This window comes from Ictalurus punctatus, chromosome 20, assembly GCF_001660625.3.
Source record: "Ictalurus punctatus breed USDA103 chromosome 20, Coco_2.0, whole genome shotgun sequence".
Lineage (NCBI taxonomy): Eukaryota > Metazoa > Chordata > Actinopteri > Siluriformes > Ictaluridae > Ictalurus > Ictalurus punctatus.
The window spans coordinates 693,267-700,226 of record NC_030435.2 but is presented as its reverse complement, the minus strand read 5'-3'; the positions used below and the strand labels follow the sequence as shown (position 1 = coordinate 700,226).

Below are 6,960 nucleotides of genomic sequence, written 5' to 3'. Positions count from 1 at the left end.
TTAAGGTTTAGTAATTTTTAATCTAATAATGTGTGATGGTTTGTGGGATTTTTTTGTTGTTATTTAACATTATTTAAACAAAATGTTTGAATTTAAAAATATATAATATATTTTGAATGACTGCAGTCTCTGTGTTTTATATGCATTTATATTAATGTGGTCTGATTAACCCTCTGACTACTCCTTTGGTATTATTATTATTACTATTAATGCACTTGTTTATCAAGTTAGTTGATGAACATGGAGCATAGGGCGCACGGTGGCTTAGTGGTTAGCACGTTCCCCTCACACCTCCAGGGTCGGGCTTCGATTCCTGCCGCTGCCCTGTGTGTGCGGAGTTTGCATGTTCTCCCCGTGCTGCGGGGGTTTCCTCCGGGTACTCCGGTTTCCTCCCCCAGTCCAAAGACATGCACGGAAGGCTGATTGGCGTGTCCAAAGTGTCCGTACTTTTTGAATGGGTGTGTGTGTGTGTGATTGTGCCCTGTGATGGATTGGCACCCTGTCCAGGGTGTACCCCACCTTGTGCCCCATGCTCCCTGGGATAGACTCCAGGTTCCCCGTGACCCTGAAAAGGATAAGCGCTATAGAAGATGGATGGATGGATGGTTTGGAGTTGAGCATATTCCACTGTTATTCCCACTGCTTCCTCTAGAGGGCAGCATTGCTATTTGTATTAGTTTGACTCATAAGCACACAATTTGCAAATTATAATATAACTTTATTAAATTATATATTATAACGAGTTAACGTTTAGTATCAGACAAGTAGAAGACAAAATATGATTAAACACTCAAAGATTCTGAGGGACAAGATTAATTTCTTTACAAAAAAAGTTCTTGGGCTGTCATAATGATAGAAAAATATTTTTGTTTGTTTACTTGTTTAAAACAGTATTATATAATAAACTGTATTGACATAATGTCTCTTGCGCTTAAGGTGAACTCTTGGTGTTTCCTCGTCAGAACGAGTTCCTCAGTAGAACTCTGTTGGGAATCAAAGAACCCTCTGAGGAACCATACTGCTCACCAACCCCAGTAAATGTATTCCACAAGCAAGCACTGTGTAGAGCCCTACAACAAAGTGTAGTAGAACCCTCATTGGAGGCTTAGAACTCTTACATATTCAATGAACCCTCGAAGAGCCCAAGTATCAAAATCCCTGGAAGGTTCCAGGTATGAAGAAGAAAATGATGTGCAATAATTTAGAGTTACCCAATTAATACACACACAACAGTTCTTCAGGGGTTCTTTGGAGGTTCATCGGAACATTAAGGGTTCTTAGCTTCCTAAAAGGTTTCCACTTGGAAGTTGTGAAATATGAAATAATATGATTATGACTAATATGAAAGCACAAGATTTCACCAGAGCGACTAAAAGCTGTTCACATTGGGCTAAGGGTACACTCGTTCATGTGTAGAACCGTTCTGGGAGGTTAAGAACTCATGGTTATACCTGGAGCCTTGAAAAGAGGCATTTTTCTTACAGGTTCTAGGTATTAAGAAGAAAACAATGAGCAATAATTTGGAGTTTGTACAACACGCTTACACAGATAATAAACACACACACGCGCGCTTAGTAAAAAAGGGTTCTTTAAAGGTTCTTAGCTTACGGAAAGTGCTTGTTGAATGTTTTCTGACAGGGAAGAGTTTTGTTGTAGGGTTCTACACTGAACCTGTAATGAGTGGGAGCTCCTCCATCTGGAGAACATTTTACTGAAATCTCTCATAATAAAGCAGAAGCTAAAAATAACAGATTGCAGCGTGAAAGTAAGAGGAACTAGTGAAAGTTCCGCTTAGCTCCTGAAATATCTTCGGCTGACTCAAATTACCCAGAAATGAAGGGGAGTGCGCGGGGTGAAGATGTTCCCTGATCGACGTATTAAATCTAAACCCTCAGTGTGATGCGTGAGTAAGAGAGACAAACAGCCTCATTCAGAAGTTTCACCACATTGTGCGTGTGTGTGTGAGTGAGAGTGCACGGTTACACATTTCCAGTTTTATTTCATAAAAGCAGATGAAATATTTCAGAGCAGAGGTTGGAATGGAGAGTGGTGGAAATCAGCACGAAATGCAGCTTTATAAAAGTTACATGCCTTACGGTGTCCTTACGCTGTAGTTACTGCACTGCTTTGGATTAAATGGGATTCATCTAAACCTCCGTATCTCATAAGAGTCTCCTAAAAATAACGTGAACTTTAGATACGATCAGTGTGTTCTGTCTCTGGAAATTTTGGCACAGAAGTGTGTGTGTGATATCTGGGAAAGACATATTTGTCTCTGTGTAAAAAGGGAAAAGCAAATTTAATAACAAACCCATCAGATCACTAAAATGTATAAGATGGGTGTTTTTTTTAACTGTATTTTTACTTTGTTTTGTTTGCAGTGAAATTCAGAATAAAGGCCACACCTAAACACACATCTCATCGCTTACTTCCCTTTCTGTGAAGCCTTTTTTTTTTTTCTTTTCTTTTTTTTTTTTTTTTTTTGCACCCACCAGCTCCCCACCCCGTCCTCACGACTTTAAACTCTTACACCCATGACCTTTGACCCGAGGTGCCCCGTCTACTCAGGAAAGGCGTGTTCTGCACTCAAGTGGAATTTTACTCAATTTGCTCAAAATGTCAGATTGCATCAGTGACTTTGACCCTTTGATCAGAAGCTTAAGTCTTTCTTTAATATGAAGGAATGAGGTTTAGGGGCGGAGCTAGGGGTGGGGCTAGAGCTTATACTACTTTTTCGTGTAAAATCGAACCACATAAATTTATTTGGAAAAAATAAAGGCAAAAATTGAAACAGAAGGATATTCATGAGGAGGCGTTTTTAAGTAATTTGGGCAAATTTGATGGTTTGTTATGGACGTATTTGAATGTGCTAAATGTAGTCAATTAAAAATAGAAGTAATACAGTTAAAAAGCACAGAAAGGTCACTCGTTGGTGTATAATGTGTAATGTATTATCATCCATGATGTTAAAGATTTGCAACAAGTGCTTGAAGTTTCCAAATAAAAATATAAGGAATAAAAACAATCTGTGGCTTTAATTTTCATTTTAATCTAGCTGTAATTAGGGAAAAGTGTTCATTTGAAAGTTTATTTAATTATCTTTCCACCTCTGCAGATGTTCAGCACAACAGCGGAGTCTTTTCTGACTCCCGCAGCGGTTACAGGTGAACGCCGACGAGTCGTGAATCAGAACATACTCTAATAAATCATCTCTGTAGTAAAACTGGGAATTTCACAGACTAGGATCTTCTCATATGATTTTTTTTATTTAGAAGGTTCTCGAATGGACTGAAGGGTCGTCGAGACGTGTGCGTTAGTCATTATCTCTAACGTGGAAGTGTCTGAGAAACCGCTGTTCTGCCCAGATGAATCATGAACATGTGTTAGCAGCGCTCCCATAAGATCAGCTAACGTCTTAGTGAAAGCTAAAACAACAGAGAGGAGATATATCCAGATCTGGATAAAGGCCAGCTTCTGTGATCGTCATAACTCAGACTGTCGCATTACAGAAAGATTGTGTACCTTCCTGAAAATGCCATTATTATGCCTTCTTTTCAGCTCTATTAGGAAGACAGGGACAGTGTTATAACCTTTCTGTTACTGATCATTAGCAGTTGTGTACAGGTTTATTCCACTGGCGTCACCATCGCTGGAACATGTGCCCTCTCTCTTTATTGGCTAAAAGCATCAGGATGTTATTAATGGGAAACCATATCACGATAAATGAATATCCCAAGAAGGGAGATCCCGTTATCTCTGCGATTACCGTGATTACTCACACACACTCAACACGTACCTGGAAACGCACATCACAGCCCGAGCTCAATTTCCTGTTTCCTCAACGTCACCGTTCACTATCAGCTCGGGGGAAGGGAAAAACCATGAGGATGCTTTAGAGAGAAAGTCACTCGTAATCATTTACATTTCAGCTACACAGTGATGATGAAACTGTGATTTTACACTTAATTCCACAGTTATAATAATAATCATAATACACCTAGTATGATTCATGTATCTACACCGATCAGCCATAACATTAAAACCACTGACAGGTGACGTGAATCATGTTGATTCTCTCGTAACAGAGGCACCTGTGGGGGGGGGGGGGGGGGGGGGGTATTTTTATTAGACACAAGTGAACAGTCAGTTCTGGAAGTCGACGTGTCGGAAGCAGGAAAAATGGGCAAGTGTGAGGATCTGAGTGACTTTGACAAGGGAGAGACTGTGATGTCTAGACGTCTGGGTCAGAGCGTCTCCAAAACAGCAGGTGTTGTGGGGTGTTCCCGGTGTGCACTGGTTAGTACCTACCAAAAGTGGTCCAAGGAAGGAGAACCGGTGAAACAGAGACAGGGTCGTGGGCTCCCAGGGCTCACTGATGCGTGTGAGGAGCGACGGCTGGCCTACGCTACCAACGTACAGGTTTTGATAGAGTCTATTACATATTTTGTTGCAGATTTAAAAAAAAGTTTTACAATTGCATATGTTATTATACAGCATTGCACACAATTAATATTTCTTTTTGTGTTATTTTAAAGATGACGAAGCTGTCTAATTCCAGCTAATTCTATCTACATTCCAGCGGCGAATGATGACGTGTGTTATTGTGTTACACTCTAATAACAGACATTTTTGGGAAGTCAGACTTCCCAGTGTTCCTCTACGCACGGTGACCGGAAAGTGTGCTGAGTCCTGGTATCTCTCTCTCACTCTGTCTCACACACACACACACATTCCTTTTGAATGAAAGCTGTGAGGGAGTGAAATGTCAGAGATGAGCAGCTGTGTGAGTTTGCATGAGCTTCATCTGGTTCCTGGAGGGAGAAAAGGGAATCCTATTCACACAGAACCGAGTCATGAGTCATAGCCAAAGCAGAACTGAGGGATCGCTGCTTATCTTGACCATGTGGAGCGTTCCACAGGAAGTGTGTGTGTGCACTTCAGAAAACACAGACTCTGAAATCATGAAATCTGTTCGCTCCCATCGGGGCACGTCTCCATGATGCTCCTGTTTCATGCTGAAATAAAGTGAGTTCGACTGATGATCTGATTTGGACTGCCGTGTGTGAGGTGTCGAGGTGGAACACACACCCGGGGGAAACATTCAACTAGGATTCTTTCTTCTGGAAAGAAGTATTTTTCCGAGAGAGATTTTCAAAAGTTTTGTTTTCTTGATTTGAACAAAAAGTTTATACACTGCTGACAAATGTATCAGGAGGGAACGCTTAAAGGTTTCATGTGCAACCCTACAACACACTGTTTGTGTCCCAGAAACCAAGTAGAACCCTTTCCAGAGGCTGCGAACCCTCCAGTGAGCTCCTGAAGAGCTCTTGAGGAACAGGGTCCGGGTGTTAAGAAGAAAATAATGAGCAATAATTTGTATTGAGTTTGTAGCGCACACTTACCCAGTTAATACACACACTTTCAGGGGGGAAAATGTTCTTGAAGTGTTTTTAGCTCCAAAAAAAAGTTCTACTTGGAACCCTTTCTAATATTAATATTAGACATGTAATATAGTATTAATATAAATATTACATTTACAGGTATACCATCAATATAACGTGTTTTATTCCCCTTACACCACAGGAATTTATAAACTCCTCTGTTAATGTTAAATAAATGTCTCCTTACTTCAAGAAAACTTCACCGTATTAAAGATTTTAAAAATCTGTTCATTATTAGTGAAGCATCTGCCGTAGAAATCCCTGTGGAAGAGCTGTTACTATAGAAACGATATATAAACGATAACGTATTAGAAAGAGCGCATTAGTATAAACCTTCTGACCAATCACACGCCAGAATCCTGAGGATGTAACGGGGAAAAACACCCAAAGATCAAAGTTTGATTCATTTGACTACACTTGAGTGTAAAAGTTTGTACACCCCGACGCCGTTTTAATTTATAGCGTCGACATTTCGTGCGTTAGGTTTCACAGATCTTCCTTCATTATGATAAATAACAAATGATTTCTTGGTCAACGTTGGTGTGTTTTGGATCGATGTCACGTTACAGGATGTGTCCATGTCCGTCCGTCCGTCCCCCCCCGCATCGATGTTCATGGTATGATGTTTTTTGTAGATAAAACAGAATCATGTTTACGTCTCTTTCCGTTAAAAAAAAACGTGTGGGTGCACAAACTTTTGCACTCAACTGTAGTACACTCATTTGAACATCTAAAGCAAAGACGTATCTGTGTGTACATTTCATTATCACTTATTACTAAAGATGTTACACACTTTTTGTCAGATTTCTCCAACAAGACTCCTGTTTCGAATCGTATGTAAAAAAAAAAAAACCCCAAAAAAAACAACAACCGAGTTTATTTTTTAGGTTAAAATGTTTATTGTAACAATAATAATACATATTGCACATTTGAATAGAGAATACATTTTTAAAAACAGTTTTCAGAAAAAGAACAATGTTTAATAGTAACAAAGCTTCAGCCAGAAGCCGCATAAACGTTTAGTCACAGTGTGGAATCGAAAGCGAAGGAACAAGACAGATATTACAAATATTAAATATAAATAAAGATGCTGTACACGATTACAGTAACATACTGCATTATTTCATAATCAAGCTGATCAGAGGACTTTATACAGACATGTGCCGATCATTAACACACAGTATTGCTGGTTGTTATTTTTGTCCTGTTCAGAGCGCGGCGTAAGGCCAGACGTCTTCTAGAGGACATGTTTAATGGAAACATCAGAAGCATGTGTCCTGCTCGGAGGAGGAGGACATCCCAGAATTCTGTGCGTCCGGTACCGTGACTGAAGTTCATTTACGGTTAAAACGCCTCCAAATGAGAACATAAGGTCATTATTTAAATAATTCCCCCCCGATAAACCGGTGCTGCATTTGCATACTGAAATCTGATTGGTTCTTATATTTTATGATGCGATAACCCAGCTTGTCACGTCTTGAACAATAACCCCGGTTTTTCCTGCGAGGTTTTCTTCTTC

The 6,960-nt window shown here is 39.9% G+C and overlaps 1 protein-coding gene across 1 annotated transcript in view; it reads left to right on the top strand.

Moving 5' to 3' along the window:
• The window catches only part of ube2wa (ubiquitin conjugating enzyme E2 Wa), a 7,798-nt gene extending 7,680 nt beyond the window's left edge, over nt 1-118 (top strand). Inside the window, exon 6 of the mRNA XM_053688667.1 lies at nt 1-118. This exon is cut by the window's left edge and continues 2,652 nt beyond it. The gene's annotated coding sequence lies outside the window, so the exon portion shown is untranslated.
• The last annotated feature ends 6,842 nt before the right edge of the window (nt 119-6,960 follow it).